A 19,912-nucleotide genomic window follows, 5' to 3' on the forward strand; every position below is an offset into this window, starting at 1 on the left:
GAGGGGTGAGAAAAAGACAGGTTGCCCCATGTGAGGATCGAACTCATGACCTTCAGATTATGAGACTGACGCGCTACCTACTGCGCTAACGAGGCAGATACACTGTTTGGAATTAACGCTGAATAATGTTCTTCAATTGTCTCTTCACTAGTAACTAATTTACAAGAAGATGCTTTGTAAATTATAGTTATGTTTCGCTGTTGCTCTATGGTTAATTAATAAAATTAACCCCTTCAGGCTACAGGATGTAACTGTAATGTCTTGTTTAATTTTAGGCAGGGAGTTACGGCAAGTCACAGATCCCTGTGTCATGGCCAAGAACAATGATGAGTGGTTCCTGGCAGATAAATCGCTTCCGCACAGCATTCAATATAGAAGCTAGGAAGCAATGCCCCTTTCTATCTCTCCCTGAAACCTCATTGACATCATCCCTGGGACTTGTTCCTGAAAGACATAGAGAGGTTAGGTGCCCGACAGGAGCTATTGCTAAGATATACAGGAGGCGTATGGAAAAGATTGTTGAATCATGAATGAAGGTGGAGAGATAGATGGTGTTGTACATGTAAGCAAGCAGTGTAGTCAAACAATGGGAACAGCCAGTAGAAAACTTGCTTGTATAGGAAGAGGTAAGGCCGTCATCAGAGATCATGGGTCCCAGGACAGATGATTAGAACAGGGCCCCTCCACCTCCCCACAATGTTCCCCCCTTCCCAATGCATGGCTAACTTCACTCTGACACCCTCACCCCTACAGATCCCACTACTCTAGTATCGAACATCCTGCATGCTTATGTTTGTCTTGTTAAAATTCTGTACCAAAAATAACTTGCTACTTACAGGGTTGTATTATTCCTTTCAATACACTAGTTTCCCTAATGAACACTGATGCAATGCCATTAAAACTTCCTGTTGATACAAATAGTATTTACAGGATATTATATCAATTTTACATCTCACATGTCCTATATAAAAGGAGAACTAAGGCCTGTTTCTGCCCAGTTTCGAACTGGGGACCTTTCGCGTGTGAGGCGAACGTGATAACCACTACACTACAGAAACACCAGCTGTGACCTGTCCTGACCTCTGACACTGTAATAGAGAGTGATCCTTTCTGACATTTAGTGATCTCTATCTGGACTCAACTTGATAAAAAAATGTGATTATTTACACTGACTGTCTGAGGGTGTTATCCTACCCATATCGATGTACCCAGGGTCCCTGTTCCCTAGTCCTTCATTAGGGGTCCATCTTGGATGGGTGGTCTCTTAGTAAAATCAGAATCCAGAGACAGTCCTTTCCCACCTTGTGTCTCATCACACCACATAAGTGTACTATATTTGGGTGTTGGTAAAATTTCCTAAATTATGGAGTGCCGTTCATTTTGTGTGACATTCAGACATTTTTGCATGTGTCTCACAGTGATTAAAGTGGTTTCCTCATGCTGGGAAGAAGGACAGGGAATAGTGTCAGATTTTGTTTTCATCATTTTTTTATCTTTAAATTTGTTTTTTGTTTGATCTAAGTTTTACTTTATGGCTATTACGTTGGAGACCTTGTATAGTTACAAGATCAATTTTACTTTTGATGTATTGGTGTTAGGGAAGATCTGATCTCAACTAAAACTCCTCTGCACTATAAGTAGATCCCTACATATGAAGGAATACACTACACTCAACTAGGTGTCTCCCATCACTTTATGCTGAAGTGCCCAGAAACTTACACATTTTGAACACAGCAATCCTATTGAGCATCAGGTTCAAGTGATTAGTAAGGGCAATAGCCATATGAATCAGTTCTTGCCCACTCACTGGAACCTTGGGCTGTCAGTGCAACCTCTAAGTCGTCTCAGAGCAATATGGCTGGTTTGACAACATAGAAAGAACATAGAGAGGGATTATGAGACTGATGTGCTACCTACTGTGCTAACGAGGCAGCTACACTGTTTGGAATTAACGCTGAATAATGTTCTTCAATTGTCTCTTCACTAGTAACTAATTTACAAGAAGATGCTTTGTAAATTATAGTTATGTTTCGCTGTTGCTCTATGGTTAATTAATAAAATTAACCCCTTCAGGCTACAGGATGTAACTGTAATGTCATGTTTAATTTTAGGCAGGGAGTTACGGCAAGTCACAGATCCCTGTGTCATGGCCAAGAACAATGATGAGTGGTTCCTGGCAGATAAATCGCTTCCGCACAGCATTCAATATAGAAGCTGGGAAGCAATGCCCCTTTCTATCTCTCCCTGAAACCTCATTGACATTATCCCTGGGACTTGTTCCTGAAAGACATAGAGAGGTTAGGTGCCCGACAGGAGCTATTGCTAAGATATACAGGAGGCGTATGGAAAAGATTGTTGAATCATGAATGAAGGTGGAGAGATAGATGGTGTTGTACATGTAAGCAAGCAGTGTAGTCAAACAATGGGAACAGCCAGTAGAAAACTTGCTTGTATAGGAAGAGGTAAGGCCGTCATCAGAGATCATGGGTCCCAGGACAGATGATTAGAACAGGGCCCCTCCACCTCCCCACAATGTTCCCCCCTTCCCAATGCATGGCTAACTTCACTCTGACACCCTCACCCCTACAGATCCCACTACTCTAGTATCGAACATCCTGCATGCTTATGTTTGTCTTGTTAAAATTCTGTACCAAAAATAACTTGCTACTTACAGGGTTGTATTATTCCTTTCAATACACTAGTTTCCCTAATGAACACTGATGCAATGCCATTAAAACTTCCTGTTGATACAAATAGTATTTACAGGATATTATATCAATTTTACATCTCACATGTCCTATATAAAAGGAGAACTAAGGCCTGTTTCTGCCCAGTTTCGAACTGGGGACCTTTTGCGTGTGAGGCGAATGTGATAACCACTACACTACAGAAACACCAGCTGTGACCTGTCCTGACCTCTGACACTGTAATAGAGAGTGATCCTTTCTGACATTTAGTGATCTCTATCTGGACTCAACTTGATAAAAAAATGTGATTATTTACACTGACTGTCTGAGGGTGTTATCCTACCCATATCGATGTACCCAGGGTCCCTGTTCCCTAGTCCTTCATTAGGGGTCCATCTTGGATGGGTGGTCTCTTAGTAAAATCAGAATCCAGAGACAGTCCTTTCCCACCTTGTGTCTCATCACACCACATAAGTGTACTATATTTGGGTGTTGGTAAAATATCCTAAATTATGGAGTGCCGTTCATTTTGTGTGACATTCAGACATTTTTGCATGTGTCTCACAGTGATTAAAGTGGTTTCCTCATGCTGGGAAGAAGGACAGGGAATAGTGTCAGATTTTGTTTTCATCATTTTTTTATCTTTAAATTTGTTTTTTGTTTGATCTAAGTTTTACTTTATGGCTATTACGTTGGAGACCTTGTATAGTTACAAGATCAATTTTACTTTTGATGTATTGGTGTTAGGGAAGATCTGATCTCAACTAAAACTCCTCTGCACTATAAGTAGATCCCTACATATGAAGGAATACACTACACTTAACTAGGTGTCTCCCATCACTTTATGCTGAAGTGCCCAGAAACTTACACATTTTGAACACAGCAATCCTATTGAGCATCAGGTTCAAGTGATTAGTAAGGGCAATAGCCATATGAATCAGTTCTTGCCCACTCACTGGAACCTTGGGCTGTCAGTGCAACCTCTAAGTCGTCTCAGAGCAATATGGCTGGTTTGACAACATAGAAAGAACATAGAGAGGGATTATGAGACTGATGTGCTACCTACTGTGCTAACGAGGCAGCTACACTGTTTGGAATTAACGCTGAATAATGTTCTTCAATTGTCTCTTCACTAGTAACTAATTTACAAGAAGATGCTTTGTAAATTATAGTTATGTTTCGCTGTTGCTCTATGGTTAATTAATAAAATTAACCCCTTCAGGCTACAGGATGTAACTGTAATGTCATGTTTAATTTTAGGCAGGGAGTTACGGCAAGTCACAGATCCCTGTGTCATGGCCAAGAACAATGATGAGTGGTTCCTGGCAGATAAATCGCTTCCGCACAGCATTCAATATAGAAGCTGGGAAGCAATGCCCCTTTCTATCTCTCCCTGAAACCTCATTGACATCATCCCTGGGACTTGTTCCTGAAAGACATAGAGAGGTTAGGTGCCCGACAGGAGCTATTGCTAAGATATACAGGAGGCGTATGGAAAAGATTGTTGAATCATGAATGAAGGTGGAGAGATAGATGGTGTTGTACATGTAAGCAAGCAGTGTAGTCAAACAATGGGAACAGCCAGTAGAAAACTTGCTTGTATAGGAAGAGGTAAGGCCGTCATCAGAGATCATGGGTCCCAGGACAGATGATTAGAACAGGGCCCCTCCACCTCCCCACAATGTTCCCCCCTTCCCAATGCATGGCTAACTTCACTCTGACACCCTCACCCCTACAGATCCCACTACTCTAGTATCGAACATCCTGCATGCTTATGTTTGTCTTGTTAAAATTCTGTACCAAAAATAACTTGCTACTTACAGGGTTGTATTATTCCTTTCAATACACTAGTTTCCCTAATGAACACTGATGCAATGCCATTAAAACTTCCTGTTGATACAAATAGTATTTACAGGATATTATATCAATTTTACATCTCACATGTCCTATATAAAAGGAGAACTAAGGCCTGTTTCTGCCCAGTTTCGAACTGGGGACCTTTTGCGTGTGAGGCGAATGTGATAACCACTACACTACAGAAACACCAGCTGTGACCTGTCCTGACCTCTGACACTGTAATAGAGAGTGATCCTTTCTGACATTTAGTGATCTCTATCTGGACTCAACTTGATAAAAAAATGTGATTATTTACACTGACTGTCTGAGGGTGTTATCCTACCCATATCGATGTACCCAGGGTCCCTGTTCCCTAGTCCTTCATTAGGGGTCCATCTTGGATGGGTGGTCTCTTAGTAAAATCAGAATCCAGAGACAGTCCTTTCCCACCTTGTGTCTCATCACACCACATAAGTGTACTATATTTGGGTGTTGGTAAAATATCCTAAATTATGGAGTGCCGTTCATTTTGTGTGACATTCAGACATTTTTGCATGTGTCTCACAGTGATTAAAGTGGTTTCCTCATGCTGGGAAGAAGGACAGGGAATAGTGTCAGATTTTGTTTTCATCATTTTTTTATCTTTAAATTTGTTTTTTGTTTGATCTAAGTTTTACTTTATGGCTATTACGTTGGAGACCTTGTATAGTTACAAGATCAATTTTACTTTTGATGTATTGGTGTTAGGGAAGATCTGATCTCAACTAAAACTCCTCTGCACTATAAGTAGATCCCTACATATGAAGGAATACACTACACTTAACTAGGTGTCTCCCATCACTTTATGCTGAAGTGCCCAGAAACTTACACATTTTGAACACAGCAATCCTATTGAGCATCAGGTTCAAGTGATTAGTAAGGGCAATAGCCATATGAATCAGTTCTTGCCCACTCACTGGAACCTTGGGCTGTCAGTGCAACCTCTAAGTCGTCTCAGAGCAATATAGAGAGGGGTGAGAAAAAGACAGGTTGCCCCATGTGAGGATCGAACTCATGACCTTCAGATTATGAGACTGATGTGCTACCTACTGTGCTAACGAGGCAGCTACACTGTTTGGAATTAACGCTGAATAATGTTCTTCAATTGTCTCTTCACTAGTAACTAATTTACAAGAAGATGCTTTGTAAATTATAGTTATGTTTCGCTGTTGCTCTATGGTTAATTAATAAAATTAACCCCTTCAGGCTACAGGATGTAACTGTAATGTCTTGTTTAATTTTAGGCAGGGAGTTACGGCAAGTCACAGATCCCTGTGTCATGGCCAAGAACAATGATGAGTGGTTCCTGGCAGATAAATCGCTTCCGCACAGCATTCAATATAGAAGCTAGGAAGCAATGCCCCTTTCTATCTCTCCCTGAAACCTCATTGACATCATCCCTGGGACTTGTTCCTGAAAGACATAGAGAGGTTAGGTGCCCGACAGGAGCTATTGCTAAGATATACAGGAGGCGTATGGAAAAGATTGTTGAATCATGAATGAAGGTGGAGAGATAGATGGTGTTGTACATGTAAGCAAGCAGTGTAGTCAAACAATGGGAACAGCCAGTAGAAAACTTGCTTGTATAGGAAGAGGTAAGGCCGTCATCAGAGATCATGGGTCCCAGGACAGATGATTAGAACAGGGCCCCTCCACCTCCCCACAATGTTCCCCCCTTCCCAATGCATGGCTAACTTCACTCTGACACCCTCACCCCTACAGATCCCACTACTCTAGTATCGAACATCCTGCATGCTTATGTTTGTCTTGTTAAAATACTGTACCAAAAATAACTTGCTACTTACAGGGTTGTATTATTCCTTTCAATACACTAGTTTCCCTAATGAACACTGATGCAATGCCATTAAAACTTCCTGTTGATACAAATAGTATTTACAGGATATTATATCAATTTTACATCTCACATGTCCTATATAAAAGGAGAACTAAGGCCTGTTTCTGCCCAGTTTCGAACTGGGGACCTTTCGCGTGTGAGGCGAACGTGATAACCACTACACTACAGAAACACCAGCTGTGACCTGTCCTGACCTCTGACACTGTAATAGAGAGTGATCCTTTCTGACATTTAGTGATCTCTATCTGGACTCAACTTGATAAAAAAATGTGATTATTTACACTGACTGTCTGAGGGTGTTATCCTACCCATATCGATGTACCCAGGGTCCCTGTTCCCTAGTCCTTCATTAGGGGTCCATCTTGGATGGGTGGTCTCTTAGTAAAATCAGAATCCAGAGACAGTCCTTTCCCACCTTGTGTCTCATCACACCACATAAGTGTACTATATTTGGGTGTTGGTAAAATATCCTAAATTATGGAGTGCCGTTCATTTTGTGTGACATTCAGACATTTTTGCATGTGTCTCACAGTGATTAAAGTGGTTTCCTCATGCTGGGAAGAAGGACAGGGAATAGTGTCAGATTTTGTTTTCATCATTTTTTTATCTTTAAATTTGTTTTTTGTTTGATCTAAGTTTTACTTTATTGCTATTACGTTGGAGACCTTGTATAGTTACAAGATCAATTTTACTTTTGATGTATTGGTGTTAGGGAAGATCTGATCTCAACTAAAACTCCTCTGCACTATAAGTAGATCCCTACATATGAAGGAATACACTACACTCAACTAGGTGTCTCCCATCACTTTATGCTGAAGTGCCCAGAAACTTACACATTTTGAACACAGCAATCCTATTGAGCATCAGGTTCAAGTGATTAGTAAGGGCAATAGCCATATGAATCAGTTCTTGCCCACTCACTGGAACCTTGGGCTGTCAGTGCAACCTCTAAGTCGTCTCAGAGCAATATGGCTGGTTTGACAACATAGAAAGAACATAGAGAGGGGTGAGAAAAAGACAGGTTGCCCCATGTGAGGATCGAACTCACGACCTTCAGATTATGAGACTGATGTGCTACCTACTGTGCTAACGAGGCAGCTACACTGTTTGGAATTAACGCTGAATAATGTTCTTCAATTGTCTCTTCACTAGTAACTAATTTACAAGAAGATGCTTTGTAAATTATAGTTATGTTTCGCTGTTGCTCTATGGTTAATTAATAAAATTAACCCCTTCAGGCTACAGGATGTAACTGTAATGTCTTGTTTAATTTTAGGCAGGGAGTTACGGCAAGTCACAGATCCCTGTGTCATGGCCAAGAACAATGATGAGTGGTTCCTGGCAGATAAATCGCTTCCGCACAGCATTCAATATAGAAGCTAGGAAGCAATGCCCCTTTCTATCTCTCCCTGAAACCTCATTGACATCATCCCTGGGACTTGTTCCTGAAAGACATAGAGAGGTTAGGTGCCCGACAGGAGCTATTGCTAAGATATACAGGAGGCGTATGGAAAAGATTGTTGAATCATGAATGAAGGTGGAGAGATAGATGGTGTTGTACATGTAAGCAAGCAGTGTAGTCAAACAATGGGAACAGCCAGTAGAAAACTTGCTTGTATAGGAAGAGGTAAGGCCGTCATCAGAGATCATGGGTCCCAGGACAGATGATTAGAACAGGGCCCCTCCACCTCCCCACAATGTTCCCCCCTTCCCAATGCATGGCTAACTTCACTCTGACACCCTCACCCCTACAGATCCCACTACTCTAGTATCGAACATCCTGCATGCTTATGTTTGTCTTGTTAAAATACTGTACCAAAAATAACTTGCTACTTACAGGGTTGTATTATTCCTTTCAATACACTAGTTTCCCTAATGAACACTGATGCAATGCCATTAAAACTTCCTGTTGATACAAATAGTATTTACAGGATATTATATCAATTTTACATCTCACATGTCCTATATAAAAGGAGAACTAAGGCCTGTTTCTGCCCAGTTTCGAACTGGGGACCTTTCGCGTGTGAGGCGAACGTGATAACCACTACACTACAGAAACACCAGCTGTGACCTGTCCTGACCTCTGACACTGTAATAGAGAGTGATCCTTTCTGACATTTAGTGATCTCTATCTGGACTCAACTTGATAAAAAAATGTGATTATTTACACTGACTGTCTGAGGGTGTTATCCTACCCATATCGATGTACCCAGGGTCCCTGTTCCCTAGTCCTTCATTAGGGGTCCATCTTGGATGGGTGGTCTCTTAGTAAAATCAGAATCCAGAGACAGTCCTTTCCCACCTTGTGTCTCATCACACCACATAAGTGTACTATATTTGGGTGTTGGTAAAATATCCTAAATTATGGAGTGCCGTTCATTTTGTGTGACATTCAGACATTTTTGCATGTGTCTCACAGTGATTAAAGTGGTTTCCTCATGCTGGGAAGAAGGACAGGGAATAGTGTCAGATTTTGTTTTCATCATTTTTTTATCTTTAAATTTGTTTTTTGTTTGATCTAAGTTTTACTTTATTGCTATTACGTTGGAGACCTTGTATAGTTACAAGATCAATTTTACTTTTGATGTATTGGTGTTAGGGAAGATCTGATCTCAACTAAAACTCCTCTGCACTATAAGTAGATCCCTACATATGAAGGAATACACTACACTCAACTAGGTGTCTCCCATCACTTTATGCTGAAGTGCCCAGAAACTTACACATTTTGAACACAGCAATCCTATTGAGCATCAGGTTCAAGTGATTAGTAAGGGCAATAGCCATATGAATCAGTTCTTGCCCACTCACTGGAACCTTGGGCTGTCAGTGCAACCTCTAAGTCGTCTCAGAGCAATATGGCTGGTTTGACAACATAGAAAGAACATAGAGAGGGGTGAGAAAAAGACAGGTTGCCCCATGTGAGGATCGAACTCACGACCTTCAGATTATGAGACTGACGCGCTACCTACTGCGCTAACGAGGCAGCTACACTGTTGGGAATTAACGCTGAATAATGTTCTTCAATTGTCTCTTCACTAGTAACTAATTTACAAGAAGATGCTTTGTAAATTATAGTTATGTTTCGCTGTTGCTCTATGATTAATTAATAAAATTAACCCCTTCAGGCTACAGGATGTAACTGTAATGTCTTGTTTAATTTTAGGCAGGGAGTTACGGCAAGTCACAGATCCCTGTGTCATGGCCAAGAACAATGATGAGTGGTTCCTGGCAGATAAATCGCTTCCGCACAGCATTCAATATAGAAGCTAGGAAGCAATGCCCCTTTCTATCTCTCCCTGAAACCTCATTGACATCATCCCTGGGACTTGTTCCTGAAAGACATAGAGAGGTTAGGTGCCCGACAGGAGCTATTGCTAAGATATACAGGAGGCGTATGGAAAAGATTGTTGAATCATGAATGAAGGTGGAGAGATAGATGGTGTTGTACATGTAAGCAAGCAGTGTAGTCAAACAATGGGAACAGCCAGTAGAAAACTTGCTTGTATAGGAAGAGGTAAGGCCGTCATCAGAGATCATGGGTCCCAGGACAGATGATTAGAACAGGGCCCCTCCACCTCCCCACAATGTTCCCCCCTTCCCAATGCATGGCTAACTTCACTCTGACACCCTCACCCCTACAGATCCCACTACTCTAGTATCGAACATCCTGCATGCTTATGTTTGTCTTGTTAAAATTCTGTACCAAAAATAACTTGCTACTTACAGGGTTGTATTATTCCTTTCAATACACTAGTTTCCCTAATGAACACTGATGCAATGCCATTAAAACTTCCTGTTGATACAAATAGTATTTACAGGATATTATATCAATTTTACATCTCACATGTCCTATATAAAAGGAGAACTAAGGCCTGTTTCTGCCCAGTTTCGAACTGGGGACCTTTCGCGTGTGAGGCGAACGTGATAACCACTACACTACAGAAACACCAGCTGTGACCTGTCCTGACCTCTGACACTGTAATAGAGAGTGATCCTTTCTGACATTTAGTGATCTCTATCTGGACTCAACTTGATAAAAAAATGTGATTATTTACACTGACTGTCTGAGGGTGTTATCCTACCCATATCGATGTACCCAGGGTCCCTGTTCCCTAGTCCTTCATTAGGGGTCCATCTTGGATGGGTGGTCTCTTAGTAAAATCAGAATCCAGAGACAGTCCTTTCCCACCTTGTGTCTCATCACACCACATAAGTGTACTATATTTGGGTGTTGGTAAAATATCCTAAATTATGGAGTGCCGTTCATTTTGTGTGACATTCAGACATTTTTGCATGTGTCTCACAGTGATTAAAGTGGTTTCCTCATGCTGGGAAGAAGGACAGGGAATAGTGTCAGATTTTGTTTTCATCATTTTTTTATCTTTAAATTTGTTTTTTGTTTGATCTAAGTTTTACTTTATTGCTATTACGTTGGAGACCTTGTATAGTTACAAGATCAATTTTACTTTTGATGTATTGGTGTTAGGGAAGATCTGATCTCAACTAAAACTCCTCTGCACTATAAGTAGATCCCTACATATGAAGGAATACACTACACTCAACTAGGTGTCTCCCATCACTTTATGCTGAAGTGCCCAGAAACTTACACATTTTGAACACAGCAATCCTATTGAGCATCAGGTTCAAGTGATTAGGAGGGCAATAGCCATATGAATGAGTTCTTGCCCACTCACTGGAACCTTGGGCTGTCAGTGCAACCTCTAAGTCGTCTCAGAGCAATATGGCTGGTTTGACAACATAGAAAGAACATAGAGAGGGGTGAGAAAAAGACAGGTTGCCCCATGTGAGGATTGAACTCACGACCTTCAGATTATGAGACTGACGCGCTACCTACTGCGCTAACGAGGCAGCTACACTGTTTGGAATTAACGCTGAATAATGTTCTTCAATTGTCTCTTCACTAGTAACTAATTTACAAGAAGATGCTTTGTAAATTATAGTTATGTTTCGCTGTTGCTCTATGGTTAATTAATAAAATTAACCCCTTCAGGCTACAGGATGTAACTGTAATGTCTTGTTTAATTTTAGGCAGGGAGTTACGGCAAGTCACAGATCCCTGTGTCATGGCCAAGAACAATGATGAGTGGTTCCTGGCAGATAAATCGCTTCCGCACAGCATTCAATATAGAAGCTAGGAAGCAATGCCCCTTTCTATCTCTCCCTGAAACCTCATTGACATCATCCCTGGGACTTGTTCCTGAAAGACATAGAGAGGTTAGGTGCCCGACAGGAGCTATTGCTAAGATATACAGGAGGCGTATGGAAAAGATTGTTGAATCATGAATGAAGGTGGAGAGATAGATGGTGTTGTACATGTAAGCAAGCAGTGTAGTCAAACAATGGGAACAGCCAGTAGAAAACTTGCTTGTATAGGAAGAGGTAAGGCCGTCATCAGAGATCATGGGTCCCAGGACAGATGATTAGAACAGGGCCCCTCCACCTCCCCACAATGTTCCCCCCTTCCCAATGCATGGCTAACTTCACTCTGACACCCTCACCCCTACAGATCCCACTACTCTAGTATCGAACATCCTGCATGCTTATGTTTGTCTTGTTAAAATTCTGTACCAAAAATAACTTGCTACTTACAGGGTTGTATTATTCCTTTCAATACACTAGTTTCCCTAATGAACACTGATGCAATGCCATTAAAACTTCCTGTTGATACAAATAGTATTTACAGGATATTATATCAATTTTACATCTCACATGTCCTATATAAAAGGAGAACTAAGGCCTGTTTCTGCCCAGTTTCGAACTGGGGACCTTTCGCGTGTGAGGCGAACGTGATAACCACTACACTACAGAAACACCAGCTGTGACCTGTCCTGACCTCTGACACTGTAATAGAGAGTGATCCTTTCTGACATTTAGTGATCTCTATCTGGACTCAACTTGATAAAAAAATGTGATTATTTACACTGACTGTCTGAGGGTGTTATCCTACCCATATCGATGTACCCAGGGTCCCTGTTCCCTAGTCCTTCATTAGGGGTCCATCTTGGATGGGTGGTCTCTTAGTAAAATCAGAATCCAGAGACAGTCCTTTCCCACCTTGTGTCTCATCACACCACATAAGTGTACTATATTTGGGTGTTGGTAAAATATCCTAAATTATGGAGTGCCGTTCATTTTGTGTGACATTCAGACATTTTTGCATGTGTCTCACAGTGATTAAAGTGGTTTCCTCATGCTGGGAAGAAGGACAGGGAATAGTGTCAGATTTTGTTTTCATCATTTTTTTATCTTTAAATTTGTTTTTTGTTTGATCTAAGTTTTACTTTATTGCTATTACGTTGGAGACCTTGTATAGTTACAAGATCAATTTTACTTTTGATGTATTGGTGTTAGGGAAGATCTGATCTCAACTAAAACTCCTCTGCACTATAAGTAGATCCCTACATATGAAGGAATACACTACACTCAACTAGGTGTCTCCCATCACTTTATGCTGAAGTGCCCAGAAACTTACACATTTTGAACACAGCAATCCTATTGAGCATCAGGTTCAAGTGATTAGTAAGGGCAATAGCCATATGAATCAGTTCTTGCCCACTCACTGGAACCTTGGGCTGTCAGTGCAACCTAGAAAGAACATAGAGAGGGGTGAGAAAAAGACAGGTTGCCCCATGTGAGGATCAAACTCATGACCTTCAGATTATGAGACTGACGCGCTACCTACTGCGCTAACAAGGCAGCTACACTGTTTGGAATTAACGCTGAATAATGTTCTTCAATTGTCTCTTCACTAGTAACTAATTTACAAGAAGATGCTTTGTAAATTATAGTTATGTTTCGCTGTTGCTCTATGGTTAATTAATAAAATTAACCCCTTCAGGCTACAGGATGTAACTGTAATGTCTTGTTTAATTTTAGGCAGGGAGTTACGGCAAGTCACAGATCCCTGTGTCATGGCCAAGAACAATGATGAGTGGTTCCTGGCAGATAAATCGCTTCCGCACAGCATTCAATATAGAAGCTGGGAAGCAATGCCCCTTTCTATCTCTCCCTGAAACCTCATTGACATCATCCCTGGGACTTGTTCCTGAAAGACATAGAGAGGTTAGGTGCCCGACAGGAGCTATTGCTAAGATATACAGGAGGCGTATGGAAAAGATTGTTGAATCATGAATGAAGGTGGAGAGATAGATGGTGTTGTACATGTAAGCAAGCAGTGTAGTCAAACAATGGGAACAGCCAGTAGAAAACTTGCTTGTATAGGAAGAGGTAAGGCCGTCATCAGAGATCATGGGTCCCAGGACAGATGATTAGAACAGGGCCCCTCCACCTCCCCACAATGTTCCCCCCTTCCCAATGCATGGCTAACTTCACTCTGACACCCTCACCCCTACAGATCCCACTACTCTAGTATCGAACATCCTGCATGCTTATGTTTGTCTTGTTAAAATTCTGTACCAAAAATAACTTGCTACTTACAGGGTTGTATTATTCCTTTCAATACACTAGTTTCCCTAATGAACACTGATGCAATGCCATTAAAACTTCCTGTTGATACAAATAGTATTTACAGGATATTATATCAATTTTACATCTCACATGTCCTATATAAAAGGAGAACTAAGGCCTGTTTCTGCCCAGTTTCGAACTGGGGACCTTTCGCGTGTGAGGCGAACGTGATAACCACTACACTACAGAAACACCAGCTGTGACCTGTCCTGACCTCTGACACTGTAATAGAGAGTGATCCTTTCTGACATTTAGTGATCTCTATCTGGACTCAACTTGATAAAAAAAATGTGATTATTTACACTGACTGTCTGAGGGTGTTATCCTACCCATATCGATGTACCCAGGGTCCCTGTTCCCTAGTCCTTCATTAGGGGTCCATCTTGGATGGGTGGTCTCTTACTAAAATCAGAATCCAGAGACAGTCCTTTCCCACCTTGTGTCTCATCACACCACATAAGTGTACTATATTTGGGTGTTGGTAAAATATCCTAAATTATGGAGTGCCGTTCATTTTGTGTGACATTCAGACATTTTTGCATGTGTCTCACAGTGATTAAAGTGGTTTCCTCATGCTGGGAAGAAGGACAGGGAATAGTGTCAGATTTTGTTTTCATCATTTTTTTATCTTTAAATTTGTTTTTTGTTTGATCTAAGTTTTACTTTATTGCTATTACGTTGGAGACCTTGTATAGTTACAAGATCAATTTTACTTTTGATGTATTGGTGTTAGGGAAGATCTGATCTCAACTAAAACTCCTCTGCACTATAAGTAGATCCCTACATATGAAGGAATACACTACACTCAACTAGGTGTCTCCCATCACTTTATGCTGAAGTGCCCAGAAACTTACACATTTTGAACACAGCAATCCTATTGAGCATCAGGTTCAAGTGATTAGTAAGGGCAATAGCCATATGAATCAGTTCTTGCCCACTCACTGGAACCTTGGGCTGTCAGTGCAACCTCTAAGTCGTCTCAGAGCAATATGGCTGGTTTGACAACATAGAAAGAACATAGAGAGGGGTGAGAAAAAGACAGGTTGCCCCATGTGAGGATCGAACTCACGATTATGAGACTGACGCGCTACCTACTGCGCTAACGAGGCAGCTACACTGTTTGGAATTAACGCTGAATAATGTTCTTCAATTGTCTCTTCACTAGTAACTAATTTACAAGAAGATGCTTTGTAAATTATAGTTATGTTTCGCTGTTGCTCTATGATTAATTAATAAAATTAACCCCTTCAGGCTACAGGATGTAACTGTAATGTCTTGTTTAATTTTAGGCAGGGAGTTACGGCAAGTCACAGATCCCTGTGTCATGGCCAAGAACAATGATGAGTAGTTCCTGGCAGATAAATCGCTTCCGCACAGCATTCAATATAGAAGCTAGGAAGCAATGCCCCTTTCTATCTCTCCCTGAAACCTCATTGACATCATCCCTGGGACTTGTTCCTGAAAGACATAGAGAGGTTAGGTGCCCGACAGGAGCTATTGCTAAGATATACAGGAGGCGTATGGAAAAGATTGTTGAATCATGAATGAAGGTGGAGAGATAGATGGTGTTGTACATGTAAGCAAGCAGTGTAGTCAAACAATGGGAACAGCCAGTAGAAAACTTGCTTGTATAGGAAGAGGTAAGGCCGTCATCAGAGATCATGGGTCCCAGGACAGATGATTAGAACAGGGCCCCTCCACCTCCCCACAATGTTCCCCCCTTCCCAATGCATGGCTAACTTCACTCTGACACCCTCACCCCTACAGATCCCACTACTCTAGTATCGAACATCCTGCATGCTTATGTTTGTCTTGTTAAAATTCTGTACCAAAAATAACTTGCTACTTACAGGGTTGTATTATTCCTTTCAATACACTAGTTTCCCTAATGAACACTGATGCAATGCCATTAAAACTTCCTGTTGATACAAATAGTATTTACAGGATATTATATCAATTTTACATCTCACATGTCCTATATAAAAGGAGAACTAAGGCCTGTTTCTGCCCAGTTTCGAACTGGGGAACTTTCGCGTGTGAGGCGAACGTGATAACCACTACACTACAGAAACACCAGCTGTGACCTGTCCTGACCTCTGACACTGTAATAGAGAGTGATCCTTTCTGACATTTAGTGATCTCTATCTGGACTCAACTTGATAAAAAAATGTGATTATTTACACTGACTGTCTGAGGGTGTTATCCTACCCATATCGATGTACCCAGGGTCCCTGTTCCCTAGTCCTTCATTAGGGGTCCATCTTGGATGGGTGGTCTCTTAGTAAAATCAGAATCCAGAGACAGTCCTTTCCCACCTTGTGTCTCATCACACCACATAAGTGTACTATATTTGGGTGTTGGTAAAATATCCTAAATTATGGAGTGCCGTTCATTTTGTGTGACATTCAGACATTTTTGCATGTGTCTCACAGTGATTAAAGTGGTTTCCTCATGCTGGGAAGAAGGACAGGGAATAGTGTCAGATTTTGTTTTCATCATTTTTTTATCTTTAAATTTGTTTTTTGTTTGATCTAAGTTTTACTTTATTGCTATTACGTTGGAGACCTTGTATAGTTACAAGATCAATTTTACTTTTGATGTATTGGTGTTAGGGAAGATCTGATCTCAACTAAAACTCCTCTGCACTATAAGTAGATCCCTACATATGAAGGAATACACTACACTCAACTAGGTGTCTCCCATCACTTTATGCTGAAGTGCCCAGAAACTTACACATTTTGAACACAGCAATCCTATTGAGCATCAGGTTCAAGTGATTATAGCCATATGAATCAGTTCTTGCCCACTCACTGGAACCTTGGGCTGTCAGTGCAACCTCTAAGTCGTCTCAGAGCAATATGGCTGGTTTGACAACATAGAAAGAACATAGAGAGGGGTGAGAAAAAGACAGGTTGCCCCATGTGAGGATCAAACTCACGACCTTCAGATTATGAGACTGACGCGCTACCTACTGTGCTAACGAGGCAGCTACACTGTTTGGAATTAACGCTGAATAATGTTCTTCAATTGTCTCTTCACTAGTAACTAATTTACAAGAAGATGCTTTGTAAATTATAGTTATGTTTCGCTGTTGCTCTATGGTTAATTAATAAAATTAACCCCTTCAGGCTACAGGATGTAACTGTAATGTCTTGTTTAATTTTAGGCAGGGAGTTACGGCAAGTCACAGATCCCTGTGTCATGGCCAAGAACAATGATGAGTGGTTCCTGGCAGATAAATCGCTTCCGCACAGCATTCAATATAGAAGCTGGGAAGCAATGCCCCTTTCTATCTCTCCCTGAAACCTCATTGACATCATCCCTGGGACTTGTTCCTGAAAGACATAGAGAGGTTAGGTGCCCGACAGGAGCTATTGCTAAGATATACAGGAGGCGTATGGAAAAGATTGTTGAATCATGAATGAAGGTGGAGAGATAGATGGTGTTGTACATGTAAGCAAGCAGTGTAGTCAAACAATGGGAACAGCCAGTAGAAAACTTGCTTGTATAGGAAGAGGTAAGGCCGTCATCAGAGATCATGGGTCCCAGGACAGATGATTAGAACAGGGCCCCTCCACCTCCCCACAATGTTCCCCCCTTCCCAATGCATGGCTAACTTCACTCTGACACCCTCACCCCTACAGATCCCACTACTCTAGTATCGAACATCCTGCATGCTTATGTTTGTCTTGTTAAAATTCTGTACCAAAAATAACTTGCTACTTACAGGGTTGTATTATTCCTTTCAATACACTAGTTTCCCTAATGAACACTGATGCAATGCCATTAAAACTTCCTGTTGATACAAATAGTATTTACAGGATATTATATCAATTTTACATCTCACATGTCCTATATAAAAGGAGAACTAAGGCCTGTTTCTGCCCAGTTTCGAACTGGGGACCTTTCGCGTGTGAGGCGAATGTGATAACCACTACACTACAGAAACACCAGCTGTGACCTGTCCTGACCTCTGACACTGTAATAGAGAGTGATCCTTTCTGACATTTAGTGATCTCTATCTGGACTCAACTTGATAAAAAAATGTGATTATTTACACTGACTGTCTGAGGGTGTTATCCTACCCATATCGATGTACCCAGGGTCCCTGTTCCCTAGTCCTTTATTAGGGGTCCATCTTGGATGGGTGGTCTCTTAGTAAAATCAGAATCCAGAGACAGTCCTTTCTCACCTTGTGTCTCATCACACCACATAAGTGTACTATATTTGGGTGTTGGTAAAATATCCTAAATTATGGAGTGCCGTTCATTTTGTGTGACATTCAGACATTTTTGCATGTGTCTCACAGTGATTAAAGTGGTTTCCTCATGCTGGGAAGAAGGACAGGGAATAGTGTCAGATTTTGTTTTCATCATTTTTTTATCTTTAAATTTGTTTTTTGTTTGATCTAAGTTTTACTTTATTGCTATTACGTTGGAGACCTTGTATAGTTACAAGATCAATTTTACTTTTGATGTATTGGTGTTAGGGAAGATCTGATCTCAACTAAAACTCCTCTGCACTATAAGTAGATCCCTACATATGAAGGAATACACTACACTCAACTAGGTGTCTCCCATCACTTTATGCTGAAGTGCCCAGAAACTTACACATTTTGAACACAGCAATCCTATTGAGCATCAGGTTCAAGTGATTATAGCCATATGAATCAGTTCTTGCCCACTCACTGGAACCTTGGGCTGTCAGTGCAACCTCTAAGTCGTCTCAGAGCAATATGGCTGGTTTGACAACATAGAAAGAACATAGAGAGGGGTGAGAAAAAGACAGGTTGCCCCATGTGAGGATCGAACTCACGACCTTCAGATTATGAGACTGACGCGCTACCTACTGTGCTAACGAGGCAGCTACACTGTTTGGAATTAACGCTGAATAATGTTCTTCAATTGTCTCTTCACTAGTAACTAATTTACAAGAAGATGCTTTGTAAATTATAGTTATGTTTCGCTGTTGCTCTATGGTTAATTAATAAAATTAACCCCTTCAGGCTACAGGATGTAACTGTAATGTCTTGTTTAATTTTAGGCAGGGAGTTACGGCAAGTCACAGATCCCTGTGTCATGGCCAAGAACAATGATGAGTGGTTCCTGGCAGATAAATCGCTTCCGCACAGCATTCAATATAGAAGCTAGGAAGCAATGCCCCTTTCTATCTCTCCCTGAAACCTCATTGACATCATCCCTGGGACTTGTTCCTGAAAGACATAGAGAGGTTAGGTGCCCGACAGGAGCTATTGCTAAGATATACAGGAGGCGTATGGAAAAGATTGTTGAATCATGAATGAAGGTGGAGAGATAGATGGTGTTGTACATGTAAGCAAGCAGTGTAGTCAAACAATGGGAACAGCCAGTAGAAAACTTGCTTGTATAGGAAGAGGTAAGGCCGTCATCAGAGATCATGGGTCCCAGGACAGATGATTAGAACAGGGCCCCTCCACCTCCCCACAATGTTCCCCCCTTCCCAATGCATGGCTAACTTCACTCTGACACCCTCACCCCTACAGATCCCACTACTCTAGTATCAAACATCCTGCATGCTTATGTTTGTCTTGTTAAAATTCTGTACCAAAAATAACTTGCTACTTACAGGGTTGTATTATTCCTTTCAATACACTAGTTTCCCTAATGAACACTGATGCAATGCCATTAAAACTTCCTGTTGATACAAATAGTATTTACAGGATATTATATCAATTTTACATCTCACATGTCCTATATAAAAGGAGAACTAAGGCCTGTTTCTGCCCAGTTTCGAACTGGGGACCTTTCGCGTGTGAGGCGAACGTGATAACCACTACACTACAGAAACACCAGCTGTGACCTGTCCTGACCTCTGACACTGTAATAGAGAGTGATCCTTTCTGACATTTAGTGATCTCTATCTGGACTCAACTTGATAAAAAAAATGTGATTATTTACACTGACTGTCTGAGGGTGTTATCCTACCCATATCGATGTACCCAGGGTCCCTGTTCCCTAGTCCTTCATTA

The 19,912-nt window shown here is 41.2% G+C and overlaps 19 non-coding genes across 19 annotated transcripts; all 19 read right to left on the reverse strand.

Annotated features, from left to right (window-relative positions):
* Positions 1-22: 22 nt before the first annotated feature.
* TRNAM-CAU (transfer RNA methionine (anticodon CAU)) lies at positions 23-95 on the reverse strand. The gene has a single exon. It is a non-coding gene; the product is annotated as a tRNA-Met (tRNA).
* Positions 96-985: 890 nt separating this feature from the next.
* TRNAV-CAC (transfer RNA valine (anticodon CAC)) lies at positions 986-1,058 on the reverse strand. The gene has a single exon. It is a non-coding gene; the product is annotated as a tRNA-Val (tRNA).
* Positions 1,059-2,821: 1,763 nt separating this feature from the next.
* On the reverse strand, positions 2,822-2,894 carry TRNAV-CAC (transfer RNA valine (anticodon CAC)). The gene has a single exon. It is a non-coding gene; the product is annotated as a tRNA-Val (tRNA).
* Positions 2,895-4,657: 1,763 nt separating this feature from the next.
* On the reverse strand, positions 4,658-4,730 carry TRNAV-CAC (transfer RNA valine (anticodon CAC)). Its single transcript has one exon. It is a non-coding gene; the product is annotated as a tRNA-Val (tRNA).
* An 823-nt stretch (positions 4,731-5,553) lies between these two features.
* Positions 5,554-5,626, reverse strand: TRNAM-CAU (transfer RNA methionine (anticodon CAU)). Its single transcript has one exon. It is a non-coding gene; the product is annotated as a tRNA-Met (tRNA).
* Positions 5,627-6,516: 890 nt separating this feature from the next.
* Positions 6,517-6,589, reverse strand: TRNAV-CAC (transfer RNA valine (anticodon CAC)). Its single transcript has one exon. It is a non-coding gene; the product is annotated as a tRNA-Val (tRNA).
* An 851-nt stretch (positions 6,590-7,440) lies between these two features.
* TRNAM-CAU (transfer RNA methionine (anticodon CAU)) lies at positions 7,441-7,513 on the reverse strand. Its single transcript has one exon. It is a non-coding gene; the product is annotated as a tRNA-Met (tRNA).
* An 890-nt stretch (positions 7,514-8,403) lies between these two features.
* TRNAV-CAC (transfer RNA valine (anticodon CAC)) lies at positions 8,404-8,476 on the reverse strand. The gene has a single exon. It is a non-coding gene; the product is annotated as a tRNA-Val (tRNA).
* An 851-nt stretch (positions 8,477-9,327) lies between these two features.
* Positions 9,328-9,400, reverse strand: TRNAM-CAU (transfer RNA methionine (anticodon CAU)). The gene has a single exon. It is a non-coding gene; the product is annotated as a tRNA-Met (tRNA).
* An 890-nt stretch (positions 9,401-10,290) lies between these two features.
* TRNAV-CAC (transfer RNA valine (anticodon CAC)) lies at positions 10,291-10,363 on the reverse strand. Its single transcript has one exon. It is a non-coding gene; the product is annotated as a tRNA-Val (tRNA).
* Positions 10,364-11,213: 850 nt separating this feature from the next.
* TRNAM-CAU (transfer RNA methionine (anticodon CAU)) lies at positions 11,214-11,286 on the reverse strand. Its single transcript has one exon. It is a non-coding gene; the product is annotated as a tRNA-Met (tRNA).
* Positions 11,287-12,176: 890 nt separating this feature from the next.
* TRNAV-CAC (transfer RNA valine (anticodon CAC)) lies at positions 12,177-12,249 on the reverse strand. The gene has a single exon. It is a non-coding gene; the product is annotated as a tRNA-Val (tRNA).
* Positions 12,250-13,061: 812 nt separating this feature from the next.
* Positions 13,062-13,134, reverse strand: TRNAM-CAU (transfer RNA methionine (anticodon CAU)). The gene has a single exon. It is a non-coding gene; the product is annotated as a tRNA-Met (tRNA).
* An 890-nt stretch (positions 13,135-14,024) lies between these two features.
* On the reverse strand, positions 14,025-14,097 carry TRNAV-CAC (transfer RNA valine (anticodon CAC)). Its single transcript has one exon. It is a non-coding gene; the product is annotated as a tRNA-Val (tRNA).
* Positions 14,098-15,904: 1,807 nt separating this feature from the next.
* On the reverse strand, positions 15,905-15,977 carry TRNAV-CAC (transfer RNA valine (anticodon CAC)). Its single transcript has one exon. It is a non-coding gene; the product is annotated as a tRNA-Val (tRNA).
* An 841-nt stretch (positions 15,978-16,818) lies between these two features.
* Positions 16,819-16,891, reverse strand: TRNAM-CAU (transfer RNA methionine (anticodon CAU)). Its single transcript has one exon. It is a non-coding gene; the product is annotated as a tRNA-Met (tRNA).
* An 890-nt stretch (positions 16,892-17,781) lies between these two features.
* Positions 17,782-17,854, reverse strand: TRNAV-CAC (transfer RNA valine (anticodon CAC)). Its single transcript has one exon. It is a non-coding gene; the product is annotated as a tRNA-Val (tRNA).
* Positions 17,855-18,695: 841 nt separating this feature from the next.
* TRNAM-CAU (transfer RNA methionine (anticodon CAU)) lies at positions 18,696-18,768 on the reverse strand. Its single transcript has one exon. It is a non-coding gene; the product is annotated as a tRNA-Met (tRNA).
* Positions 18,769-19,658: 890 nt separating this feature from the next.
* Positions 19,659-19,731, reverse strand: TRNAV-CAC (transfer RNA valine (anticodon CAC)). Its single transcript has one exon. It is a non-coding gene; the product is annotated as a tRNA-Val (tRNA).
* Between the last annotated feature and the right edge of the window lie 181 nt (positions 19,732-19,912).

Source organism: Mixophyes fleayi (assembly GCF_038048845.1).
Source record: "Mixophyes fleayi isolate aMixFle1 chromosome 4 unlocalized genomic scaffold, aMixFle1.hap1 SUPER_4_unloc_2, whole genome shotgun sequence".
Lineage (NCBI taxonomy): Eukaryota > Metazoa > Chordata > Amphibia > Anura > Limnodynastidae > Mixophyes > Mixophyes fleayi.